The sequence below is a fragment of the Anas acuta genome, chromosome 14 (genome assembly GCF_963932015.1).
Source record: "Anas acuta chromosome 14, bAnaAcu1.1, whole genome shotgun sequence".
NCBI lineage: Eukaryota > Metazoa > Chordata > Aves > Anseriformes > Anatidae > Anas > Anas acuta.
Window position 1 is genome coordinate 19,786,304 of NC_088992.1, and position 26,226 is coordinate 19,812,529.

The window sequence follows — 26,226 nt, forward strand, 5'->3', positions numbered from 1 at the left end:
GGGAAGCTCTTCTCCCGAGGCCAGTATATTCATTTTTGATTGTTAAATCTTTGTGCATGACATCTCACTGTGGGTCGTGCACTTTTGTTTGCATTAGCAAAGAAACATTAGTGCCATGGGATGCCTGAGCTATTTGTGAACACCTTTACAGCAGCGCTGTAATGGGGCTGTGTTTCGGACTGGTTTTGCCTCTGCTGACCTCCCTGGCCTTGGGTTTAGGGTTCAGGTTTAGGGCAGAGTTTTTAAAAGATTTTCAGATGCAGAGGCAGCAAGGAGTTAAAAGTAAGGCAGAGGTGAGACCTGCTGAGGTATCTGTACAAATGCCCCCCATGAGGCCAGGGACACCCCCAAACCTCTAAGGTAACCAGACAGCTGTGGGCTTGGTTAAAAGGCACAAGCAACAAGGTGAGAAATGAAGCAGACATCCCATTTTCTATCCTGCCCAAGGATTTGGGCTTCAAAAAGCCATGTTATACCAGAAAATCTTCCCGTACCCTCCATTAGCTTGTTCAAAATCAGACGATCATTATATAAAAATAGGCATTACTCTTCCTTGTGATCAACCATCTTGTTCTCTGATTCCTGGGCTGGCCACAGTGGGGGCTCCTGCATATGTCTGCTTTGCAAGGAGATTTTGACTGGAGCCGTGGCTTGAGGTAAGGAGCAAGCGCTGCTGCCTTAGGCTTGTGCTGGGCATTGGAAACTTGACTTGGAAACTTGACTGCAACTTGACGACAGAAAGCTGTGACTTTCAGCCTGGTTTAATAGGGTGGAAAAATGGCTATTGTTTCTGAGATTTCATTTTCTCTGTATTATCCCTTATACTTTTAAAGCACTCTTTCTCAACTAATTTATAGGACAGATAATTTAATCTGAGAGCTGAGTAAATGTGCTGTAATACAGCCTACACTGTGCTCATATGAAAGCTTAAATTGTGTTGTTTTATTTTATCCCCTTGGAAGAAAATAGTCATTTTCACTGGAAGTACGAGGAGATTTTTATATAAGAAGAAATAGCATTTAATGTGTTGTTTTAGAAAGTGAAGATGAAAAATTCTTATAGCACTTTTAGGGAATTGCTCTATTGCGCTCCTCTCCTCTCTCCTCTTCCTCTCCTCTCCTCTCCTCTCCTCTCCTCTCCTCTCCTCTCCTCTCCTCTCCTCTCCTCTCCTCTCCTCTCCTCTCCTCTCCTCTCCTCTCCTCTCCTCTCCTCTCCTCTCCTCTCCTCTCCTCTCCTCTCCTCTCCTCTCCTCTCCTCTCCTCTCCTCTCCTCTCCTCTCCTCTCCTCTCCTCTCCTCTCCTCTCCTCTCCTCTCCTCTCCTCTCCTCTCCTCTCCTCTCCTCTCCTCTCCTCTCCTCTCCTCTCCTCTCCTCTCCTCTCCTCTCCTCTCCTCTCCTCCTTTTTCCTTTCTTTTCCTTTCTTTTCCTTTCTTTTCTTTTCTTTCAGGAAAGTCTACTGCAGCTAGCAGAAGTAGACTCCTTCCTTGAGTCAAATGTAATGTGGATATAAGCCCTCACTGCTCAGTTATCTTGCAGTTTGCAGTAAAAAGAAGCCCCATTTGCTCAAGAAGTGATGCCTCTATTCTGCCTGTAGCATGCATAATTGCAGTGACTGGCTTTGGTTGGTGGGTGCCATAATCAGACAGAAGTAAATATCTTCCAGCAATATGAAGGGAAATGCTTGCTTTACTGAAGAAAGCGGCATTAGAAAATGAACTCTGTTAAGTAAATATTTTAAATATAAATGAAATAGCTGTTTCACTGAGAATTAGGTTCAAATTCTGATGGAAGTTCTTGCCTTTTAATTGTTTCCTGCATCTTGAGCCCATTGTCTCAAATGCTTCAGATGGAAGCCTAGCAGAGTGATGTCTATGGACTAATCAGAAACTCTGGCTGCTGCAGGTTAGCTGCTCTGTGGAGAGGTCATGTCAAAGATGGGATGAGATGTCACCACCCTATGACATAAGAACCACCTGCCACAGGCATTGGGCCAAAAAAAAAATAATAATAAAAATGAGGGGGTAACAAATGAGGGGGTATCAGTGTTGTTTTTCACCTAGTAGTGGGGTCAGAGGGTAAAACAACTGATGGTCTGATATCCTTCTCCCTCACTTCCAGCTCTCGGGAGGATGTCAAGGGCCAGCCTTGATCTAGTGGCAATAAGGCCACAAATCTCTCCCTCTGTTGTGATTTCTGATACAGCATGAGTCAGTCTTGGTAAAATTTGATGAAAATGACATTTTAAAATAGGATTCTGGCCACTTCCCCTTTCTTTCAGTTTTCCTTTAAGAAAATTCTACCAAATAGTCAAGCCTCAGTAGATTTGAGGTTTAGGCAAAATGATTTTTATCTTTTTTTCACATTATGTTAATCAGCTTGGCATAATGCATGTGCATGGGGATGTTGCCGTGAGGGTATCTGTGCCCCTTTCTAGCAAAACAGAGAATTCACTGAGATAGGGGCCTTTAATCTAAAAGATCTTGCTTCCCAACACTTAACAAGATCATCTGCTATAGTAGGTAGTACTTACCGTGGACTCTGGGATTTTTACTCTAAGTCAGGAATTTGACATCATTGAATTGTTTGCTACCACCAGAGGCTGTTTCCCAGGAGTTTTCTCAAACTTTCACTTCTTTCCAGGCAGTCCAGGCACTGTGCTTCTGATGCTTTTGTAATCTCTTCAGTTAGAGGTTTGCAGTAACCCAAATGGGAGGCTGTGCACTAGTGAACTGCCTGTTCTGTCACAGCACTGCACAACATTCTTTGATTAAATTCAGACCCCACAAACTTGTTCTTCTTTATGTTCCAAAGATTCTTCTGTGACAATGAAAGAACAGAGCCAATATTTAACAACTGTTGCTTCCTTTGGTTAATTTTGAATTTCTGAGAGATAGAAACCAAACTGTGATTTTCTGGTCAGAGTTCTCCAACCTATCTCTGAACCAGGTGAAACGAGAATGGGGTGGGGAACAGGGCTTCCCTTCCACAGCCTGGAAAACCCTTCCGTTGCCAGGGCTCAGTGCTTGCTGAAGGAAGAGGCCTTTCAGCAGAATGGGATCAGGGATAGAAAGGTTTCTTTTTTTGTTTTTTTTTTTTTTACCATTGAGAGGTTTCTCTGCAAGATTTCCGTGTGGAAACTAGAAGTCTGACTTGAATTGCTGCTCCCTGCTTTCCCCTCAAGGCTATAGGCCTGGAATAATGTGCAGAGAGAGAAAGGTTAATGATGTAAAGGTTAATGATGTAGCTGTGCTGGCATGGGAATCCCTTCACTGTAAGTTTCTTGAAGGCCTGACACTAGATGATCCAAATGTTTCAGTGGTCTCTGGGCAGACAGATGGGCTTTCTGCTTTGTATGGCAGCAAAGAGAACGCGGTTCATATCTGCTGCTTGCAAGTGTTTGGACTATGATATTTTGCATGACAGTAGATGAACAAAGCCATATATTTTTTTTCCTTTTGCATCTGGTGTATAGGCTTACCATTTGAAGAAGGTGGAAAAATACCAAAGATATCAAAGAAAAAGTTGAAAAATGTGAAAATATCACTCACATTCAGATAACTATTTGGAGTTTGCTGATCCCTCATTAGTAAGGTTCTGTTATATTTCATTAAATCTTGCATATCAGACAAAAATCCCCACAAAACAAAACAAAACAAAATCAGAATTTGGGAGTAGTATATCTGCAGTATATTTCATGTAGCCTACCTGGCTATTACATGTTTTCTTTACTGGTATGTAGGAAGGCTGCAGTTTAATGTAGGTGCAAGTAATAGGGAAATATTTGTTGCCAGTTCAATATTACCCAACTTGCCTGTCTGCACTGACATACAACATTTGCATCAGTTTGAGATGACGGTAATTATGAATCAATGTGTAGAATTAGCAATCCTAAATCAAAGCTGAGAATCTGCACACAGGAAACCCAACAACTTTAAAACAATAAAACAACTTTAAAAGGTGAAAGCAACTTCAGTACCACTGTAACCTGTCCTGTGCCGGGTTTGTCACTCTCTTGTGTCAGCTGTGTCAGTTGTAGTGTTTTTGTCATTTTAGGGTTATAGTTCACTGATAATTACTATCCAGCTCTTCTGGTACCAGGATAATGGGTTGTATCTGCAGTTCTGTTAAGAAATATCCTTCGTAGAATTGTGATCATTGCCAGTTATCTGCTATCCCATACCATTTTCTTGTATGGCTCCCAGTTTGGATCAAGGTTTCCAAACTTGCCTTTGAATTGGTCACATAATTTGCTTTATTTTCTGTATCAAAATTTCAGAATGTCTTCATATTCTTCATCTCTTGTCCTGCAAAGATTTATAATGTAAATACGAAACTGGACTCAGTCCAGAAATTTGTAACTGGTTTAAATATCTCCAGTTTGGATGTGATGAGATGATTTTGCTCCATTTCTTAAGTTCCCTGTTAGTTTTACTTAATTGTGTTTTTCCTATTTTAGACGTATTCAGATAAAACATTTCTGACTCATACAGGCTGGTGTCTCCATGTGAATTATCACTGTTTAGGGATAATATATATTGTTGTCAGCTACATGATAAAATGTTTTTCCATCTTTTTGTAACTTGTTTTTCATGCATAACTTTTCTTTTTGCTGTAGTCACAAGGGAAACTGTTTTAATTTTGCATAGAATCAGTTTAGTCTACTCTGATTTTCTAAGTCAATTTTTTCTTTGAATCATGCACGTTCTTTCAATTCACAGGTTTGCTTTAAGGTGGACTTTGTATGCTAAAATCACAGCCTTCAGGGGCATCTAACATTGGAGGCAGAATGAAGGCAGAATATAAAATGCCACTGAGTTGTTGATTCTAATTTGGTTCATATACAAAGGAAAACAAAAAAGCCCGGTGAAGACAAAATGAATTTTGGCTTTGCACATTGAACAAACAGATCAGGCACGTTATCAATGCCAGTTAATTCAATAGTAATTGTTTCCACTGTGGTAACTGAAAAACTATTTGGGGCAAGGGCTGTTTCTTTGCAAAATATAGTGGGTATGCTGGCTGTGATTTATAACTGAACTCTTAGGTGGGACTGGGACACAGGCGTAACAAATATCCTAATGATGAATATTATAATTACTACTTCTACAGAAGCGTTACTAAGCTGTGCCTAGCTTGACTCTTGGCAATAGAGTCACTAAATAAACTAACCTGAAGGCAGGCAGGTAATTTCTTAATCTGGCTTAATCTTCTTACACCAAGGCTAGAGTTAATGTGAGGATATGAAAGCACATCTGGAAAAGTCAGACATTGTCATTCTGATAAAGCTGAGCTTCAGATCTCTTAATTACAGGCTGTTTATGGAACAGCAAATATATCTAGTTAGTCTGGAGAAAAAGAAAGACTGTTCCAGATGTGTTTGCATCTTTTCTTACATCTTACATATGGACATCTCTGACACAGCTGGGCAACCAAAGAGACCAAGTAAAAGGAAGCTTTTTAACGGTGCCATAAGTTTTAGGACCACAAGGCCAATAGGCTTTATGTTTCTCTCTCTTTTTTCTTTTTGTTTTCTTTCTTTCTTTCTTTCTTTCTTTCTTTCTTTCTTTCTTTCTTTCTTTCTTTCTTTCTTTCTTTCTTTCTTTCTTTCTTTCTTTCTTTCTTTCTTTCTTTCTTTCTTTCTTTCTTTCTTTCTTTCTTTCTTTCTTTCTTTCTTTCTTTTATAAATGTTTTTTAAGCTACTTAAGCCACAGGAAGGCACCTCAAATGGCTTATTTTGGTTGTCTCCTGTTTCTCATTCAGAGCAATGACCTAACGCAGAAGCTTTGCCTGTGCTCTCTTTTCCTCTTTTGTGTCCTCCTTTTCTGATCATGGGGTCTTACCCAGGTGCATTTGGATTACAGTGACATCTGTCTGTCTTGTTAAATCCCCTCTTGAAGCAGCACTGTTATTTATGGTCAGAAGCCTCAGGCAGAGGGGTACAAGCCTGAGGCCCAGGCCAGGCCGCTGCATGCCCCCTGCAGAGGACGCATCTTGCCAAAGCCATTCCAGGCCGCACCTCTGCTTGAGGGGCACAGCAAAAAGGCATTGAGCTTTATTGCTCATCCTGCAGGTAGCCAGGGTGTTGTAGGAGTCTTGTGCAAAGAGTGGCAGAGGCCTAGATAGAGAAGTTCTCTGAGTTTGGAGGTGACCTGGGGGTTCAAATTTCCCCTCTTCCTCCCTCATCCTCTCATCCCTGCGTGAACTTTTTTGCTGCTTTTGGAAACACAGTAGTTGTTTTTCCTAGCTGTATTTATGTCAAATATTTAACGGGGTTGTCTAGACCTTATCAAAGTGTGCTATAAAGAGAAAAAAGAGTGAACTGAGGGCATTTTGTAGGTTTCTTGGGGAGCAGGTGAGAAAAGACGGGCTGTGTGCAATGGCAGAGATCCAGCAGCAGCAGAAGGTGTTGGGGCCTCCCTGAGTAACTACAGCTGGAGGTCACTAATAGCTCTGACACGTATGGTGTGTGGCAAGTGCTGTGAAGCTTTTTGTTTTGGAAGTGCCTGAGAGGAATAAATCTCCTTTCAGCATTCATTTGTCACTATTACATCCCTGCAGACTTTCTATCCTGTCAGGGTGTCAATTTACCAACGCAGATATCGGCTGTGCCATGTTGCTGAAAACAGCCCTCCTTTCATCTGGAATCAGTTCAGTTCCTTCTCCTCAGAGGTTCAAATGATTTTTGTTTGAAAGTAGCTTTCTTGACAGTAATAGCCATAAATGCAGCCATTATCAGCTCTAGGCAAAAAGTACTTGAGAGATACGTACCTTTTTATGAAAGCTTTTTCCACACAAACACACAGGTTTTTGCCAGAGTATCTCTTGACTTTGCATTAGCAAACTCAGGGTAACACAAGGCATGAAACTGCATCTCCTCATTTTCCCCATATATAACTACTTCATTTCATCAGCTATGTAAAATGCATGCCACTACATAAAATTGCTGCATTAATCCTTTGAGAAATACAAATTTTTGTTCAATAATAAATTTATCATTTGCTCATTTCCATTACTATAATGTATTTGCAATTAATGTTTTTCACCTTTTTGAAACTCTACAGAGTTTTACTGAAAATACTTGAAACCTCTTTTACTGAGCATAATCTGTTCAAACAGGATCTGAGTAGGTTTGCAAATTGTTAATGAATATTGGAGTTGACAGAACTCTAGAAGTGTTCTAGACTTTTAAAATTATATATTTTCAGTTCCTAAAAACCGAGCAACACTCCGAAGAGTGAAATTAATCTGAGTTTCAAACAAAATCATACATTTCTATCCTAGCCTGTTGTCAGTTTTCATCTCAAGTGTCAATATAGCAAGAAGGCGTGGAACTTTGGTGGGAATACTTCAGCCCCTAGGATGGAGAGAGGAAGATGATCCAGTGGTAGGGATATTCACTTGGAATAAGGTATTGCACAACATTGTGGAAAATATATAAAATTAGGGGGTGTAAAATTTATTTTAGCTGACACACTCTTGACCTCAGTCTTTACCACCCAGGTCACATTGGGTTGTGTAGGAAATCAGTTGGGAGAAGGAGCTTTGGAGGAGCTCGGCTCCACCATGACCAGTCTTTGTTGGTGAAGGAGATGTACATCCCTCCAGTGAAACTGGCAGCACAAGAGTGGCATCCCTTCTGGTGTGTCTCCAGCTTATCTGAGAGCTCTTTGAACAAATTGAGCTTCTACCACTATTAACAATAGCAAGGACATATCTAATAACTTCCTGAATTAGGATAAAGAAACCTACTGCCTTTGAGCTTTTTAAGTATTTTTTTTTTCCATGCATTATTTTTATTCTAGAACAACTGTTCTCAGAGCCTTCACTTAATGCTTATCCTAAATTGCAGATCTAGGGTTGCTCTGAAGGCAGGAAACAATGATCATAGTACCTTTGATAGGTTCATAGACATGAAAGATATGTGTTAGTAGACAGAAGTAGTTATGGAGGAGAAAATTAAACAGCCCTTTCTCATTATACACAGTGAAGCCAACTTGGAAACTTTTCAAACTGAGAAGTGACAAAACATTGATAGTGCCACAGCACTGCAAATCTAAGTTACTTCTAAAATGAAGTTATTTTTAAGGTTATGCCTTTAAAATATGAAAGGTCAGTGTACTATTCAAAGATTGCAATTACCGCAAATGGCTTTATAAGCTTCATGATTAGATTAAAAAAGATCAAAGTCACATCTGAGTAAAAGAACGAATTACTTTCTAGTAAAGTCAGCCTTCCCTTTTGAAGATACACTCCATGTTAATAGATCCAGTGAATGTCTTTTCACAGACTGATTTCTGCAGCTTCAAAAGTCTTGTTACCAGCCCACAGGACCTTTCACACACTGGGGTTACTAAATGCAAGTTTTGAATGCTTTTCAGTGCAAAGGAAATATTTAAAATTAGAACAGCAGAAAAATCATTAACTCAATTTCAAACATTTCTGTTTAAAAAGAGTTTAATAATGTTCTCTCTCTCCCCTCCTTTTCTTCTTTAATTGAATGACAGATTTTTTTCGTTTGTCACCAAAGTTGTTAACTTTGCTTGGTTTTATTTCCAAGGACTTTAAGGAAAGGGTTTTCTGTACATCAAGGTAATTCTGTGTTATCCTTTCACCTATCGACTAGGTGCATCTCAGAATGGACAGTTTGCTAGCTCATGATGGGGAATTAATGGATGTGGCTGAGCATTGCTTGCAATCATCACCAAAATGAGGGACTTTCTCAGCTCCACCACAGCCAGGCAGTGTGCAGTGCTTCTGGGAAGAGGAAGGCACTTCTCTGGAGGAGTAACTCAGGGTAAGTTTTTCCGTCCTTCCTGTATTAGAGAGGGGGAAAACTGTGATAAAGGAGTAAAAACACAAGCAAGTACTTCCTCTATCTACAGTCTGTGGACCACCAACCATCTGAAAGACAGCAAAACGTGGTAAGTCCAGCTCATGCTGGTCCCCAGGGCCAAGTGGGATCTGGCTTGTATGATCAGTATCCCAGTGAAAGTGCTAAAATAACAAATAGTGAAATTCCTAATACTGTTATACTCAAGCATGTAATTATCATCTCCTTTCCTTTTTGCCAACTCATAGTGAGATGCATTATTTTTTATTTTTTCAGAAAGGTTGCACAGTCCTTTGAGTAAAAAGTCTAGGAGTGTTATTCTGACACACACTAAGCAAATTATGCTCTTTGGTTACTGAACTTGCACTTGTGTATTCTTCTGGAAACAATTTCTTTATAATTAATTGTCTATTTGCTGCTGCAGCTGAAATAGATTTTTCTAGCCCTTGAAAACTTGGAAGTGTTCAAAATTTTCCTAACTGACATTGGAGTGAAGTATGGAAAAAGCCCAAATAAAAATAAAACTATTATTTTCTTTTGGAACTTTAGAAAACTTTCATCTTCCAGTGCAAATCCTTCTGATATTTATTAATTTTATGATTACTGTTAGCTTAAGTACAGGAGTTTTTTGCAAATAGGATTTTTGCAAGTAAAAATAGTTCATGTTTAAATTTTAAAAATATTTTTCTGAGAAAAAAATCCCAGTTATCTTTTTTTTTTGTTTGTTTGTGTGTGTGTGTCTGTGTGTGTAATGTTTTGGTTTAGAAAAGTTTGTATTTTCTGAAATAATGAAACATTTTCCACTGAGAAATGCCCAGGTTTAACTGGAGCTACTTACTGGATAATGAGGGTTCATAAAAGACCTCTCATCTTCTCCCAAGCCACCTGTGCTTTCTTTTGAATAATTCATTCTATCCTATTTTTCATACCTTCATGGCTATGATAAAGAATTGTTTTATGTATCATACATACATCATAGAACACCCTGAGAGTTTCTTCATGTGTTTCAGACAGGGATTATTCTACAAAGGAATAAATGGACACATGGGATGATCAGGGCTAGTGACACTTCTTGTCTACTGAAGGCTATGCTATGTGAAAAGGAAAGGGTGTTCCATTTTCAGGGGAGCAGGAAAACACAAGAGCAAGAGGAAGTGTGAAGCATGCTGAAAGAAAGATGAGGTTCTTCCTTCTCCTCTGCCCCAAAGTACATGTGGGCTGTGGGAAGAAATGTTCATAGCAGTATGCATGGGAAAACCCATGGTCTGGTAGCCCTGTGTGAATGGTAGTGACCATCTTTTAACATATGTGTGCAATAATCAGAGATGCTTTTTTGTGCTTCTCAGGAGAAAATAAATGAGATTTACAATTTTGTTCAAAAATGTAAACACTGAGGTCAGTGCTGCTGGGAAAGTAACTCAGTCTGTAACAGGCGTGCCTGGGCCCTGGATCTGGATTAGAAATATAAGTGAAAATGTCCAGCTCATGCCTCAGATGCTGCACACTGTGCTCGGATGGGCTGTTCCCAGTTGGTAGCCACATGTGAGCACCACGGAAAGTGCACGGGGCAGCGCCAGTACTTGGGGCACCCCATGGGCCACAGGTTTCGCCATCCTGGCGCAGCCTAGCCCAGCAGGCCCAAATGGGGGTCCACAAGCTCAGTGGGGTCCCAGCAGTGGCAGCTGCACTGCTGAGCCTTCCAGGCTGGCATCAAAGGCCAAAGGTGGGAGCAAAAATCCCTTTTGGGATCTCAGTGTAAGGCAAAACAAGGCCTCAGGAGGCTTCTGGGTGTTTGAAGGTATCTAGCTGGCTCCCCATGCTGAGAAATAAGGAACTTTAAAAGAAGAATTCTAATTCACTAAAACTAGTATCTATGTGTATGGTTATCTTTCTTCCTGAATTACTCATTTAATATCTGGCCACATGCTGCTAAGGGCTTCATGGAGAGATGAGAGAGCGTATTTGCTCTCACTTCTCTGAAGTCCGCAAAGCACATTACTGGGACTGATTGTTCCCTCATCCTTTTAGTTTTTGTTCCCACAAGCTTGGAAGCAAAGAAAGGCAGCATTTTAATTTCCCACCCAAAACAGCTGATTAAACTGACTTTGTACCAGATGGATTAGAAATTGTGGCATTCACTGAGACTAGTAGAAAAAGGTATATTCTTTTTAATGAGGAAGAGAATTCCAAGTATGACTGTTTTACCATTAATTTTCAGACCAAACAGAATTTCTTTTATATATGAATGTATTTACTGCATGTAGGGTCAACAACAGATTTTAAAATGGCCTGTAGGTACTTAATTCTCAGGCCCCCAAGCTTGTATCCTGGCCTGATTGGAGTCAATGGGAAATGAAAGCAAAGCTGGGAGACAAGGTCTCATCTCCCTTCTTTGACAGGCTTCATAACTCTGAGTTTCCAAGGAAGCCTCAGTTAGCTTTTAAAACACAGATTACAAAAGCTGTTGTTAAGCAATTAGTCATAGAAGTGGTATTAAAAGGAAGGGCACATAGGGAACAGTGATGTGAGAGAGGTGTCTGGCAGCAGTGACAGTGTGGTAGGATGAGGCAGCTGAAAATGGAGAAAGAGGATGGTGGGACTACAGCAGTTTAACCTCTGTGGGAGGTGGGTGCCAGTGACTGTTGGTTTTACAGTCATTTTGTGGGACAGCTTCTTATGATCGCAAAACAAGGCAGGGAAAGTTGGTACCATTTTGTGAGTAGTGCCTCTGTCATCAAACCCATTTTTGTTCCTGTAAAGGTGCTCATGACATCTCATGGAACAGAAATGGTGTCCCCATACCAGGGTGGTCAGTCCCTGAGGGCCTGTCCTGGACTGTGGGCTGTGGGCTGCTTGGAAACTCTTCCAGATATGCTGAGATACGAAGTGTTTAATAGCATAGGAAAAAAAAAAAAAAAAAAAAGTCCTGTCAGGAACCTGGAGATATCAAATAATCATTACGATATATGAGTTTTATTGAAATCCAGGAAACCTAGCTAAAGAAAGTTGTAAATATTTTTCTCCTGAGTGACTCAGGCTGCCTCCCAACTGAAAGCAAAGCCTCCAAAATTCCAGAGATAATTTCTTTCTTCTGCACTGCCCCACTGACTTCCTAAAGCATACTGAAAAAATAGTCCATCCTCTGCCTGCATCCAGAGAAGCTGGGAAAAAGGCAATGGGCGTTAACTTTGTTTTGTTTCAAGCTTCCTTTTCAGAATAGGACATCCAGCAAAAGTTTGTGGAATTTTCTGCATCCAGTATTTGAAGGAAACATGTACGTTTGCTGGAACTGTCTCTGTCACTACAAATCCCACTGTCTCACTCCAAAAAAAAGAGTCAGCAGATTCAGCATGTAAAGATGAGCCATGGCCTGGGGCAGCTCTACCAGGCATGTACCAGCAGATGGGAAGATGGCAGGTGGGGCAGTGACCTCTTACCCCTGTGCACAATCAGCTACCGCAATAGCTGCCACGGGACAGGAAAGAGGTGATTTTACACAGCTTTGCTGTCACCCATCATCACTGGAGTAACCAAGTTGGTCCTGGCAAACTCAGAGGATGGATGAGATATGAATGTCAACCAGTCTGCACTTCCCTTTTCTTACACAGATAACTGCTGACTAAAGTGTGACAATTCTCATATTCCTGTGAGCGTGTCTGAAATTTAGCATCTACTTTTAGAACAACAAAAAAATTACTATAATGCTGGATGTCCTCTGACCCCTCATTATCTAAAATGAAAAACTCTGAAGAGATCAACTGCATACTGCTGCAGGTTTTCTGCTACTGCATGGCAGCCTCAGTGCTGCTGCCTTTGCAACCATCTTATCCTGATTACACAAACAGTTTTGTGGGAACATCAAGTGATCTCAGACTGTTTATGAAGTACTCCTCAAAGCTGGGAAGACTTAAACCCTAAACTGGAGCCAAAAGAACAGATGTTCCTTTTCCTTCCTTGAGGCAAGAGCCTATGGGGAGAAAAAAAAAAAAAAAAAAAAAAAAAAAACACAACAAAAAAACAACTAAATGGGTTAATCGTAGGATAGGCTCACTGAATTTGTTTTCATCTAGGTAAAATGTCAAAATTGTTGAATTGAAATTTTAAGAACTATATAAAGATACTCGAAATACTCTGTGGAGGAGTTACCCATTTTCTCTGGCTTTATTTTTATACACAAATATAAATAGAAAATATTGTTCATGCCTGATAGCATCAGAGAATCATTGTGGTGGGAAGGGACTACACAAGGTCTCTGGTCCAGCCTCCTGCTCACTGGGGGGTCAACACTGACTTCTGGTCAGGTTGCTCAGGTTTTTGTGCAGACAGGAAAAAAAAAGTTTCCAAGGACAGAGACTCTACAGCCTCTCTGGGCAAGATGATCCAGTCTTTAATTATTCTCGTACTTATTCTTTTTTACATCCAGTCACAATCCCCCATATGTCAATTTATGACCATATCCAAAGGGCAAAAGTACTTTCCTGATGACTGATGTCATATCTTGAGTGCTGGCTGGACGTTGAGCTTCATGGAGCAGATTCAGGAATAGCTTTTCTGGTGAATTTAAGAAAATGACTGCTGCCTCCATTAAGTGTTTCAGCTGCATTTTTAGCTAAGATAGTCCTTGTTTTTATGTGAGTAAATAAGCACAGTGGGAATGAAAGGATAAAAAATGCAACCATAAATCACATTCTGCCATGGCATCATAAGTATAATTCCATCAATGTCAAGATACAGCTCTGTATTTTTTTATTCCATAAAAGAAGATTAAAATGATCAGAATTATGTGGTTCATCGCATGCAATTTCTAATTCTTTAAATGTTCTCCTTTTCTAGACATAGTCATTTTTAAGAAAAGCTCGAGTCAGTGACCTTCATATTTTTTCACTGAGTGACAGCATAGGAGTAATTCTACCAGAATAATTAGTATGAAAACATAGTTTGTCACCTAATAAGTAAAAAAAATATTTTGAGCAGCTTCCATATAAGAATAAGAAAACATTTCAAGCAGTCTGTTTAATAAAAACATCAATAATTAATGTGTACCTAATTTATTGCATTGGTCCTTGTGTGGGATTACCAGTAAACAAGAGGGTTCTGATGTGCAGTCCAGCCTCCTTCCTTGCATGAAATTTATCTGTTTGGATGTGCTCTAGACAAATTTAGAAAAACAAAAGGGGTTTGAATGTTTCTCTGTAGTGATAATTTTGAAACACATATGCAGATGGCTCAGCAGTGCAGTGGGTATTCACAGATACTGCATGAAGCATTGAGAAGTTATGGGGAAAAAACGCACTAGAGCCTTTCTTATTTTGTCCAGCCTAGCAAATGCTCTGTTTGGAAGGAACTGAGGTCATCTGGAGCCAATTACCTCACCTCTGAATTTCAGGAGTAAAATTTCCTTATTAATACATGGATATTATTAGTTGTGTGTGACCTGTGCTCTCATTTTATCTGGAAATTAGTGTATTTTTTTCTCATAAAGGAGTGATCCATGTTGCTTTTTGGCCTACCCAGAGCTGGTGTTTATTTTGGTGATTATTTTTGTGAGATGCCCATCTTGCAGGAAAGCAGAACAGCTTCAAGAGAGGGAAAGGTATGTATGTAGTCAGTACTGTATGACTAAAAAGAAAAGGGATTATTTTAATGCACAATTAGTGATAACTTTGTGCTTCTGCACCTAGGATATTGCATAACGGATAATTCAGAATGTGCCTGCTCATATAGTTTGGCCCATAAATCTCAAGTTCAGCTCAGCAACCTCAAGATAATTGCTACCTATTCTGAACCAAATAGCAAACAAGTAGCTTTTCTACTGGGGTATCAGGGGCCAGAATCCTAGCTGGTATAAATTGGTATAGCTCCCTCAGCTGGAAATGATTTAAAGTGATTTACAGTAACCAAGGGTGTGGCCTCTATTGTTGGCTTGGCTTTCCTTCTTTCCATCACGCTTGCTAATTAGCAGATGAAAGTGCAATGAATTGACAGATGCATTAACTGGGCCTTCCAGAGTCCTTCCTTTGCCCCTGGTCTGAAATTATACTGACACCTTATTCCAGCCACAGGTATTTCCAGAACAGACTGTTTTGGGCATAGACAACAGCTGTGGCTCTGAGAGGACTGAGAAGATGAGATTAAAAATTTACAGAACAGTAGCAGAAGAGGAAGCAAACAAAATAATCACTATTAAAAAACTGTTTGTTTTTTTTCTTTTTTTTTTTTCCCAAACTCTAAGAATCGAAAACCCTTTCAACAACTTTCAACAGCTGGTTAGTGAGCCTACCAGGGGCGGCGCCCCGCTAGACCTTCTCTTCACAGAGAAGGACTGGTGGGAGATGTGGTGGTCAGGAGCTGTCTTGGGCAGAGTGACCACGAAATGGTGGAGTTCACTATTCTTGGCGAGGCCAGGAAGGGGACCAGTAAAACCGCTGTATTGGACTTTCGGAGGGCTGACTTTGTGCTGCTGAGGACACTGGTTGGTAGAGTCCCTTGGGAGGCGGTTCTGAAGGGCAGAGGAGTCCAGGAAGGCTGGGCGTTCTTCAAGAGGGAAATCTTAATGGCGCAGGAGCGGTCCATCCCCACGTGCCCAAAGACGAGCCGGCGTGGAAGAAGACCGGCCTGGCTCAACAGAGAGTTGCAGCTTGAGCTTAGGAGAAAAAAGAGGTTTTATAATCTTTGTAAAAAAGGGTGGGCCACTGAGGAGGACTACAAGGAGGTAACGAGGCTGTGCAGGGACAAAAATAGACAGGTCAAAGCTCATCTGGAGCCCAATCTGGCTACTGCCATTAAAAATAACAAAAAATCTTTTTACAAATACATCAACACAAAAAGGAGGACTAAGGAGAATCTCCATCCTTTACTGGATGCAGGGGGAAACCTTATTACAAGAGATGAGGAAAAGGCGGAGGTGCTTAATGCCTTCTTCGCCTCAGTCTTTAGCGGCAATACCAGTTGTTCTCTGGATACCCGGTACCCTGAGCTGGTGGAAGGGGATGGGGAGCAGGATGTGGCCCTCACTATCCACGAAGAACTGGTTGGTGACCTGGTACGGCACTTGGATGTACGCAAGTCAATGGGGCCGGATGGGATCCACCCAAGGGTACTGAGAGAACTGGCAGAGGAGCTGGACAAGCCCCTATCCATCATTTATCAACAGTCCTGGCTATCGGGGGAGGTACCAGCTGACTGGCGGCTAGCAAACATGACGCCCATCTACAAGAAGGGCCATAGGGCAGAGCCACGGAACTAAAGGCCTGTCAGTTTGACCTCAGTGCCAGGGAAGCTCATGGAGCAGATTAACTTGAGAGTCATGACGCAGCACTTGCAGGGCAAGCAGGCGATCAGGCCCAGTCAGCATGGGTTTATGAAAGTCAGGTCCTGCTTGACGAACCTGATCTCCTTCTATGACAAAGTGATGCGCTTGGTGGATGAGGGAAAGGCTGTGGATGTGGTCTACCTTGACTTCAGCAAGGCTTTTGACACCGTTTCCCACAGCATTCTCCTCAAGGAACTGGCTGCTCTTGGCTTGGACTGGTGCACGCTTCGTTGGGTTAGAAACTAGCTGGATAGCCGGGCCCAAAGAGTCATGGTAAATGGAGTCAAGTCCAGTTGGAGGCCAGTCACTAGTGGCGTTCCCCAGGGCTCGGTGCTAGGGCCGGTCCTCTTTAATATCTTCATCAATGATCTGGATGAGGGCTTTGAGTGTACCCTAAATTCGTAGATGACACCAAGTTAGGTGCGTGTGTTGATCTGCTTGAGGGTAGGAAGGCTCTGCAGGAGGATCTGGATAGGCTGGACTGATGGGCTGAGGTCAGCTGCATGAAGTTCAACAAGGCCAAGTGCCGGGTCCTGCACCTGGGGCGCAATAACCCCAAGCAGAGCTACAGGCTGGGAGAGGAATGGTTGGAAAGCTGCCTGGCGGAGAAGGACCTGAGAGTATTGGTTGATAGTTGGTTGAATATGAGCCAGCAGTGTGCTCAGGTGGCCAAGAAGGCCAACAGCATCCTGGCTTGTATCAGAAACAGTGTGACCAGCAGGGCTAGAGAGGTGATCATCCCCCTGTACTCGTCTCTGGTGAGGCCACACCTCGAGTACTGTGTTCAGTTTTGGGCCCCTCGCTACAAGAAGGACATCGAGGTGCTCGAACGAGTCCAGAGAAGGGCGACGAAGCTGGTGAGGGGCCTGGAGAACAAGTCCTACAAGGAGCGGCTGAGGGAGCTGGGCTTGTTCAGCCTGGAGAAGAGGAAGCTCAGGGGCGACCTTATCGCTCTCTACAGGTACCTTAAAGGAGGCTGTAGCGAGGTGGGGGTTGGTCTATTCTCCCACGTGCCTGGTGACAGGACGAGGGGGAATGGGCTTAAGTTGCACCAGGGGAGTTTTAGGTTGGATCTTAGGAAGAACTTCTTTACCGAAAGGGTTGTGAGACATTGAAACAGGCTGCCCAGGGAAGTGGTGGAGTCACCATCCCTGGAAGTCTTTAAAAGACGTTTAGATGTAGAGCTTAGGGATATGGTTTAGTGGGGACTGTTAGTGTTAGGTCAGAGGTTGGACTCGATGATCTTGAGGTCTCTTCCAACCTAGAAATTCTGTGATTCTGTGATTCTGTGAACTTCTTGACTCAGTCTTTAGTTCCTTTCTATTTTGAGCACTACCTGCTCCAGTCTTCTCCAAAATGTTTTGGAGATCAGTATGTTTCTCTATGCCAAGCAGACAAAACACTTCTGACATCTTGGCTGCTTCCTCCTATGTCACCTTTTGAATACACTGCCTTCTTCCCCCCATCCATACAAAACGCGACTGACAGGACTGTTTTCCTTCCTAACTCTTCCATTGTATACCCTCCTAGCTTCCTAATGCTGTGACCTTCAGACAGGGCTAATGGTCAGTGCATTGCCAATATGGACAGTTCCTAAAATAAAGAGAATTAATTAAGCATCTCATAGCTCCAGAGCTTGCAGGTTGCTCATATTCTAATTGCCCATTGCTGGGACAAGACACTGCTGCTGGATTGATACATCTGTTCTTTTGCTCCTGTAAGATTATTACTTTTTCCTTGAGAAAATTCCAAGGAAACTGTCTCTTAAATAACCATGCTCATCATTACTGTGTGTCTGAGGGTTATGTGTGTCTACTGTGCTGCATTATAAGGTGACACGGGCTGTGTCTTAGAGACACAGGCTGGGGGCATGTAGGTGAGAGTCTGCATAATAGACTTGGGAAGGAACCACAGGAGGACTGAATGGCATCACAGCCCTTTTCTTATTGTTAATGATGTTTTTTCTCTTTAATGCTTTTTCTTGTTATTTTTAAAATTTCTTTTTGAGGTGCCTCTGGTTCAGGTTTCTTGGCGTGCCATTCTACCTAACTTGCTCAGTAACCTCTAAATTCAGATGCTTAGACTTTTCAGTACCTCAACTGTTGTTCTCTCTTAGTGAAGAATAAGAAGTTTGATATTAACGCTAACTCCTGGTGATGTCTCCAAACCTGGCAAATTTCCCATGTCTTTCCTTCAGACATAAGATTTTCTCCAATGCCTTCTCCCTCTGAAGCACTTTCTTTCTTTGCTAAAACAATATGACTCATTAGCTGAAGGATTCTCTGGAGATCCCTTTTGACAAAATTGCTGTGTGTAAACAAGCAAAGCTAATAGAAAGGGCGATGCCAGTAAATAAATCTTTAGCTTACGGCATGAAGAGAAGGCAAAGCAGAATTCCTACAGTGTATTCTCAAGTTGCACTATTTCTAATGATCCAGTGTTCCCTACTTTATATTAGAAACACTTCAGAGCTGTTTCTAATTTACAGTCTAGTGCATAAGTCATTTCAGTGATCTTCAGATGTAATCTTGTTTGCAGCCAGACCTCTGTGAAATTACCAGCTATTTTAAAATGAGAAACAGTAAGTTTTCTTTGCAGAAATGAAGAATGCTGTCAATCAAAAAAAAAAAAGAAAAGAGAGATTAGTTTGATTTTATATATGTGAAATTATGTTTCACCTGTAGTGAAAAAGTTGCCTTGTGGCTTTACATGTAGTCTTATTTTTTTATTTTATCTTTCTTTAATAAGCAAGTTGATTTCAGATGGCAAAGCTTCACGAGCCATTTACTGGCATTTGTTCAGTAGCTGTATAAGTTAGGTCCAGAACTGAGTGACAGAGCTGTGTCAGATCAACTCTCCAGACAGAGCATTTTTCTGGGCTCTTAGCTTATTATACGAGCTATAACATCATGTGCTGATACTGTTTTGGGGGACCAAGCTGGCATCTCTACGTGGACAGTGTGCTGTGCAGATGTCAAATGTGTCTCTGCCTTGGTGTTGCACTGTGGGAGGGTAAGTCCTGCCATAGGTTAGCCAAAAGGCCAGGTGCACTCAAATCTTTTAAGTCTCTGTGTCTTGTTTTTAACTTAAGACAGATCTGTAAAGAGAAGGATGGTGCTTGCTCATTATTTTCATGATTCATTATTTGTTAACAGACACCTGGGGAAAAGACAGGTATTTTTCAGAAAAACTGTTTAAATGGTAAGTTCCTCACAGAAGTGATCTCCATCATAGCAATCAGACACATACCTCATGCTGGCACAGAAGGCAGCTTGCCAGCAAATTATCACCATGTGCTCTTGACTGTCTGGCAAATCCTTCAGACCAGAAAGTTTTGTGTTACGGTTGCAGCCCCATCTTATGGACTGTTTGAGAAGATGGATTCCAGAAGCCAAAATGCTCCAAATGTGCATGATTTCATCTTGGTCTTCAGATGTTTATAATTCTAGGAACTATTTCGTTAACTGTTCCCACACAACTGCTAACCTAAAGGGAGTATTAGAGAACACAGAGCAAGGCTCTCCTTAAAGGTGCACAGTGAAAGAACAAGAGTAAACAGACAGGCTGCAGCAGAATGTAGTCTAGATAGATATAAGGACAAAATTATTCACAGCATGGTTAAACACTGGAGCAGGTTGCCTGGAGTGACTGTAATCTCCATACTTGAAGATACTCAGAATTCAGCTGTGTAAGTCCATAAGCACACTGATCTAGCTTGGATGTTGGCCCTATGCTCAGCAGAGGTTGGACCACTGACCTCCCTGAGAGTCCCTTCAAATTAAGTTACTTTGTGCTTGTATGATCCTACATGATCTATGCACAATTTCCATTGAAACAGGCAACCATAGTTACCAGGTGAATGGAACGGAGACTGAAGATCATTTGTCTACACGCAAGACTGCTCCAAGTGATCACAGCAGAATTTTCAAGTTTGTCATGTCCTTTTTGTAGTTGTGCTGGTGGCACTGAATTTCCCAGGTATGTCAGCCATGAACACCCTCTTTTAATACATCCAGTCCTTTGAAACCTTCACTGTTTGTGAAAAACAGCCTGCAGACAACTCAGTGAATGCCCCAGTATAAGCACAGCAATACATCATTTCCTTGTGAGAAAATACTTTGCACTTCTCATTGTAGAAGAGAAAAAGTTACAACACGTTGAGCTGCAGTGCAGTCCTTCTTTCCATACTTAAGATCTGTACACCATTGCAGCAGAAGCCATGTGCATTTACTTACTGATTCTTCTTTCATGTTTTGACTGTTATTTTTAGCTATAGCAAGCTATTGACAAATTGTGAGAATGGGAATCTGTCACAGAGGCCAAGTGACTTCCCAATTTTGTAAGAGAAAATATTTTGCTCTTGACCCGTTGCTGATAGTGTTATTTTACAGTGGGCCTCAGGCACCAGCCAACCAGCTGTGAGATAGGAGAGTAGCTGGACTCTCATCTTGGTTAATCTGTATTGTGGAGGCATGACTCAGAGTGTATACAGGATCAAGAAAGTGGTTTTCCAAGTTGGCAATGAGAAAAGGCAGAGGGAAAACTGTCTTTCCCACCAGCAGACATGAGTTTGATGTGCTAGGGTCATATACATTGTGTGCACTGCTGCGTCCTGTGCAGTCCTCAAGTGTTCTTCATTTCAAAATCCCAGTAGCAGTTAGTGAACAGCCCTTAGGGTCAGTCCAGTGTGCATCCTGATTTAATCACACACTGAGTCACATAGTCTTTAAAAGTTTCTTTGTCAGACTCTCTGATTTTGAACAATTGCATATTCTGTTCATCCACACAAAATACTGTCCTGAAAGGAGACATTATTTAATTACATTTAAAGACTATTTCAAGAAATTGAAGCCTGTGTAAGATGAGAAGGAAAAGCCGCTGACCACTAAAGTTTCAGAAGGATGGTGTGAACTCTTGGAGGGATTATGCATATGAATTCCAGTGACTGTGACTGAGTTAATTAGTTTGACCACAAGCTCTCCTGAGATACACTTTGATCTGGCAGAATATTTAAATACAGGCTTAATTCAAACATTGTTGGGCTTGGTATATGAACACACTGAATTTTGGTAATATAGCTTGCATGGTTAAGAATGATTAAATTTAGTTGAAGTGGGGAATTTCCATTCCACTGGTGATTTTAGCTTTTCAACCTTTTGTTTGTTTCTGAATTGACAGACAGACAATGGTTAAGAAACAAATGGAAGGTAAATGGGCTTAATTTCCTGAGCGTCTTCATTTTCTATTAATTCACTGGGAATTACGAGGCTTCAGCCTTCAACAGATTTTAAGAAAAGGTTAAAAATGCTTAGCATCTTTCAGTTTTCAAAGCATTTTTCATCTTCTCCACACTGTAAGTAAATGAATATTTGATAAGACATGGAAGAACAGAACAAGAAAATTGAAATAAAGGGGGATGCATCACTTCTTCTTCCACACATTATTTTTATGGGATGAAACCCCATAATACTGGATTTGAAAACCATAATATTGGATTTGACAAGATAGTTCATAGTGGAAGAAAATGAAGATACTTTCCACACTTTTTACTTTGAAACACAGATTCCACGGTGGGACATTTGCATAAATTCTAGTCAGAGTGGCAATTTCATATCCATAATTAAGCAGACAGAAAGAGTACAACATCCACTGAAAACAGTCCATTGAATAGGTAGCAGAAAAGTATAATTTATTTTTTCTTACTTTGCTGTCATTGAAAAAGAAGCACTACAATATTTCGAGCTATGGGAAACAAATGCATTATCAGAGCATTTTGTTCTCTGCTGCAGCTTTCATCTAAGGATGCAAAACAAACACACTGCTTTTAAAATCCTTTTCTACTTCAATAATTGTCGCTCACTTTATCTGACCAGTAGGAGGCAATCTTGCCAGATCCCAGTGCAGATGCCAGTTTAGTTAGATGCTGACCTAGGAATACACGATTTGCCAGACTGCACCAGATCGTTCAGCCAGCACTTTCAATCATGTCCTTCAGCCTTTGCCAATACTGCACCCATGTAGGACAGAGTAATGAAGTGTGAGATTAGTCCCCACACACAGTGTAATGCCAGCTGACAGTGTCAGGATGTTATTCACTACCTCAAACCTTCAGGTCAGCAGAAGGCAGTGATAGCAGAGCTCCAACTTGTGTTTCAGCATGGACAACTTTTACAAGAGTAAAACAATCTGTAACATTGACACTGGCTTTTAACCTCAGTGTGTTTTACCAGATCTGAGCAGTGCTTTTATAGCGGTCACAGTAATAGTATTCAGGCAGCATGAGCAGAATTTGAATTCTTGCTGTTTTAAGTGTATATATTTGTTAAAATGACTATTTGTTTGATTGTTGCTTTTAATTCTGGTTTGGGAGAAACAGAAGCAGGTTTGGGGAATGAAGGATGACATTGGCTGTGTTGGAGTGAAGAGAAGGTAATTCTGCTGTGGAAAGTTGTGCTTGAGCATGAACAGGCACTCTGAGGTCCATCTGTGCCTCCTCTTCCCGAGGGCAGCTATGCTGAGCCAAGGTGGGTGATCCATGCTTCTCTGCAAGCTGATTTCTGTAGCTGTGCGGGAGAGTGCTGCATTAAGGAGGCCCCCAGTAACTCTTCTGGCAAGGGTTTATCAAATTATTCCGGTATTTTTTCACTTGCTGTAGATAAGTCAGTCTTTTTTTGAGAAAAATATTAGGCAAAGTCTTTTTTTTTATTTATTATTTTGTAAGAACTCTTGATGTGATGTTTTCCCTCATTTTCTGAGTGGCTCTGAGCATGACTTATAGCCCACAGGAATCATTTAATAAAGAAAAACTGCTAACCAGGCCTAATAGCAGCCCTCCAATGTAGATAGATGGTCTGTATTAATACTGAACTGTGGTCTTTGACCCATGGTGCAATCCCAGCCATTCCAGTCTGATGGCAGCAGGAACTGTAATAACACGAGCACAGCCGTGTGACTTGGGCCAGGGCCCTGGGTACAGCTCTGGTTATTTATAGCACTGTAATGATGAACATAAATTATTCTAGCATCATTTGTACACAATTTTACTTAGAAGAAAAGAATGTTCTGGTTCTGAGTAAGCTTGAAAAAACTACAGTTCTGTTTCATTTCCTAACAGAAAATCACTTGCTTGGCTTTGCCAAACTGTGGTCCTTGTGTGTGGAGGTGATGACACGAGAAGGCTACATGGAACTGGGATTCCAACAAGCAGAAAGTTCCCCGAACATGAAGTATTTAGTAACCTGTGGTTGAATAGTGAGGCAGTCAACAGATAACTTGAAAAATCATTTTATGTAGAGAGACAAACACTGCCTATGTTTGGCCTAAAATAACGGAGCAAATAAAACTTATCATCAGACCAAATCAGCATTTGCTTCACAAAACTTTGCAGCAGCGTGTTAGCTAACAACAGAAGAGGAGAGGTTCTGGGAAAGAGGAAGAGTTACTAATGGACTTAACCAAGGTGACTGCAAATTCTTGTTAAAGCTGTGAAGAAAACTGTTATTCAGAACCACAGCTGCATAGCTATGTATGTCTGTCCAGGAGATATCTAGCTGTACACCTTTCCCCAGCTGCAAAGGATGGCAAAGGATGCTAGGTATGTAAACGCTTCCAGTAAGGGTTGTTGCTTGGCAGATATGCTCAGTGGACTACCTCCCATCATTATCCTCCTTGGATCCCCTGCCTGTCAGTTCACATGGGCATTGGCAGCCGTTGACAGTTCCTTCTCCACCTTCAGCCACTGACTTTTCATCTCTACCTTCCTTTGGTGCTTTTGTTCAGCTGTCCCAGGAATGATAAACACTGCCCTGGATCCCAGGAGCCTGCACTTTTCAAAACTTTGTATCTGCTGCATTGATGCAGCTAGTTTCCCTTTCAGGGTGACAGCTCTGGAGATTTGTAATGGATGAGGAGTTTATGCTGAGGAGGTGAAATAGAGGCCATGAGGCTGCATAAAAAGACCTAACAGGTTACATACATTGACAAGAACTCTATTAGAATTGTTTCACTGGGGTCTACTATGGAGGGAGACTTTCTAGGTTAAAGTCTCAAAGATAGCTAAAATTTTACTTACCATACAAAGCCTTTATCTGGGCTATTCCTTGGTCATTTGCCATGACAAGAGGTGCTTCTCTCCTTTACTATGCAAAAGGCCCCAAAAGTTTCAGTTTCATGATCCTCCTCATGCAAATATGAGTAAAACTTCCTGAGTACAGTCTGCACTTACTACGCCATGCCTGTCTGTGCAAAGTCTTTAAGGGGGCAGATCTGCAGAAGTACCACTAGGGCTGTGGTAGATCAGTTCAAGAACTGCTACTGGGGAAGAATCATGCATTTGTTATGCTTTCTGAGTGGTATCATCAGCCTGCACTGAAACAGCAATTTCAGACTACCCCATAAAGAACAGAGATGGAAGGACAGAGCCAGAAATCCTTGTGTGACCCTACAATGAGGGTATGGGTTAATGAGGAGATGGAAAATGTAGATCACTTTTTACTCCAATGCTCAAAATACACAGACAACTATTTTCTCAAGTGACTAGGAATAATATAAAGATTTTTCAGTAAAATAGGATGAACTGATGAAGAATGAGGGGGCTGCTAGGGAAAATGTTACAGCATGCAATAACTGCTCCTAATCAGAAATGTCACCACAGAGAAGGTACAGAAACAAAACCCCAAAACACGTTCTAGGGCTCTGCCAAGGAAGCCTACCTGAATGTATCCAAGCAGGAAGCCAGTTTCTACTGTTGTAAGTTCATTGCAATTTTTCCTCACTAAAATCCAAGCTGCTTTTGCTGTTTTTGAAGAGGAATGTGAGCCTGTGTGCGTGTGTATACGTGTGAGGAAATTAAAAAATGACAATACATTTGCTCATTTTGAGAATGACAAAGCTAAGGGAGATAAAAATAGGCAAGTGAAATGAGCCCAAGCAGAAGTGTAGAGGATTTGCAGAGGAACCACCTCAAACTCCTGCAATTTTGCCATAAGGTAAAATGCAGATTTTGAGGGAAAAAAAAAAAAAAAAAAAAGATGATGAACAGAACCAAATCAACTGGAATAAGAAGAAGCAGTTTTTCACAGTTTCCTTGTGGGAGATGCAACAGCTCTAAGTGGGTCTTAGATCTTGTGATACTATCATTCATCTTTGGCTCTCCCTCACTCTCCACTGTCAGTTTTGCTGAACTACAATGTGTGAAAAGTATTTTTCTTCCTTGGCATGGGACCAGCATGCAAGAGATATTTCAGCAATTCTGCCCTGTGGGGATAGCAACTGCTGAATTTTACTAATCCAGATGATATAATTACTCTAGTGCAGATAACAGAAATGATTTCTTTCCTACTGTATGTCCCTCCCTTCCCTACAGAACCAGCAACCAACTCTGAACTACTTCTCTCTATTTTCAAAAAACAAAAACAAAAACAAACAAAAAACAGAAGAGAGCAACCAACTGATGGGGAGCTGCTTAACCAGATGAGGACTTTCTCTGGGATTTGTAATGCTTCCTAGGGAAACGGATCATTGCTTCTTTCTGACACAGGGAATTAATCACTGAGCATTATTAGCAAGTGAGAAAACACATGCTTTCAGATGCCATCTTCATAACTTTATGCATTTATCAACAGTCTAGTGAGGAAATATAAAACTCTGCTTCCCTTATACCACTTCATTTGCATGAAAAAGACATCTAACATGTTGGAAATTACTCCCTGGGAGTGCCCCAGCACAAGGTAACTTTCTGCTCCTGACAATAGTGCCAGAAAATCTTCCCTGCAGCATGTTTTGTTACTTAAGGGTGTTACAGTGCAGAGGATAAGGCCACATTTTGCCTGTTCTTGGCCAGCTTTCTGCTAACTGGAACAGTTTTAGGGCTGCTCAGTCTTATACAGGGAGCCACATGAAGAAATATCCTTGCTCTTGTCACTTGCTCTGCTTCACAGAGCAATGAGGACACAGAGAAACAGAATCATGCTTTTATTTCTACACTTCTGGAGAAGAATGGAAAGGAAAATGGGACAAACTACCTCTGAAAAGATTTGTTGGGCAGTGCCAAGACATAAACTGTCATTAAGTGAAAGAAACCAGTTC

At 41.2% G+C, this 26,226-nt stretch overlaps 1 long non-coding RNA gene across 1 annotated transcript in view; it reads left to right on the forward strand.

Annotated features, from left to right (window-relative positions):
• The first annotated feature begins 585 nt into the window (after positions 1 to 585).
• Positions 586 to 26,226, forward strand: part of LOC137864412 (uncharacterized) — a 72,214-nt gene continuing 46,573 nt past the window's right edge. Inside the window, exons 1-2 of the long non-coding RNA XR_011101493.1 lie at positions 586 to 656; positions 8,622 to 8,792. This is a non-coding gene — a long non-coding RNA (uncharacterized lncRNA). The remainder of the gene's footprint in view (positions 657 to 8,621; positions 8,793 to 26,226) is intronic.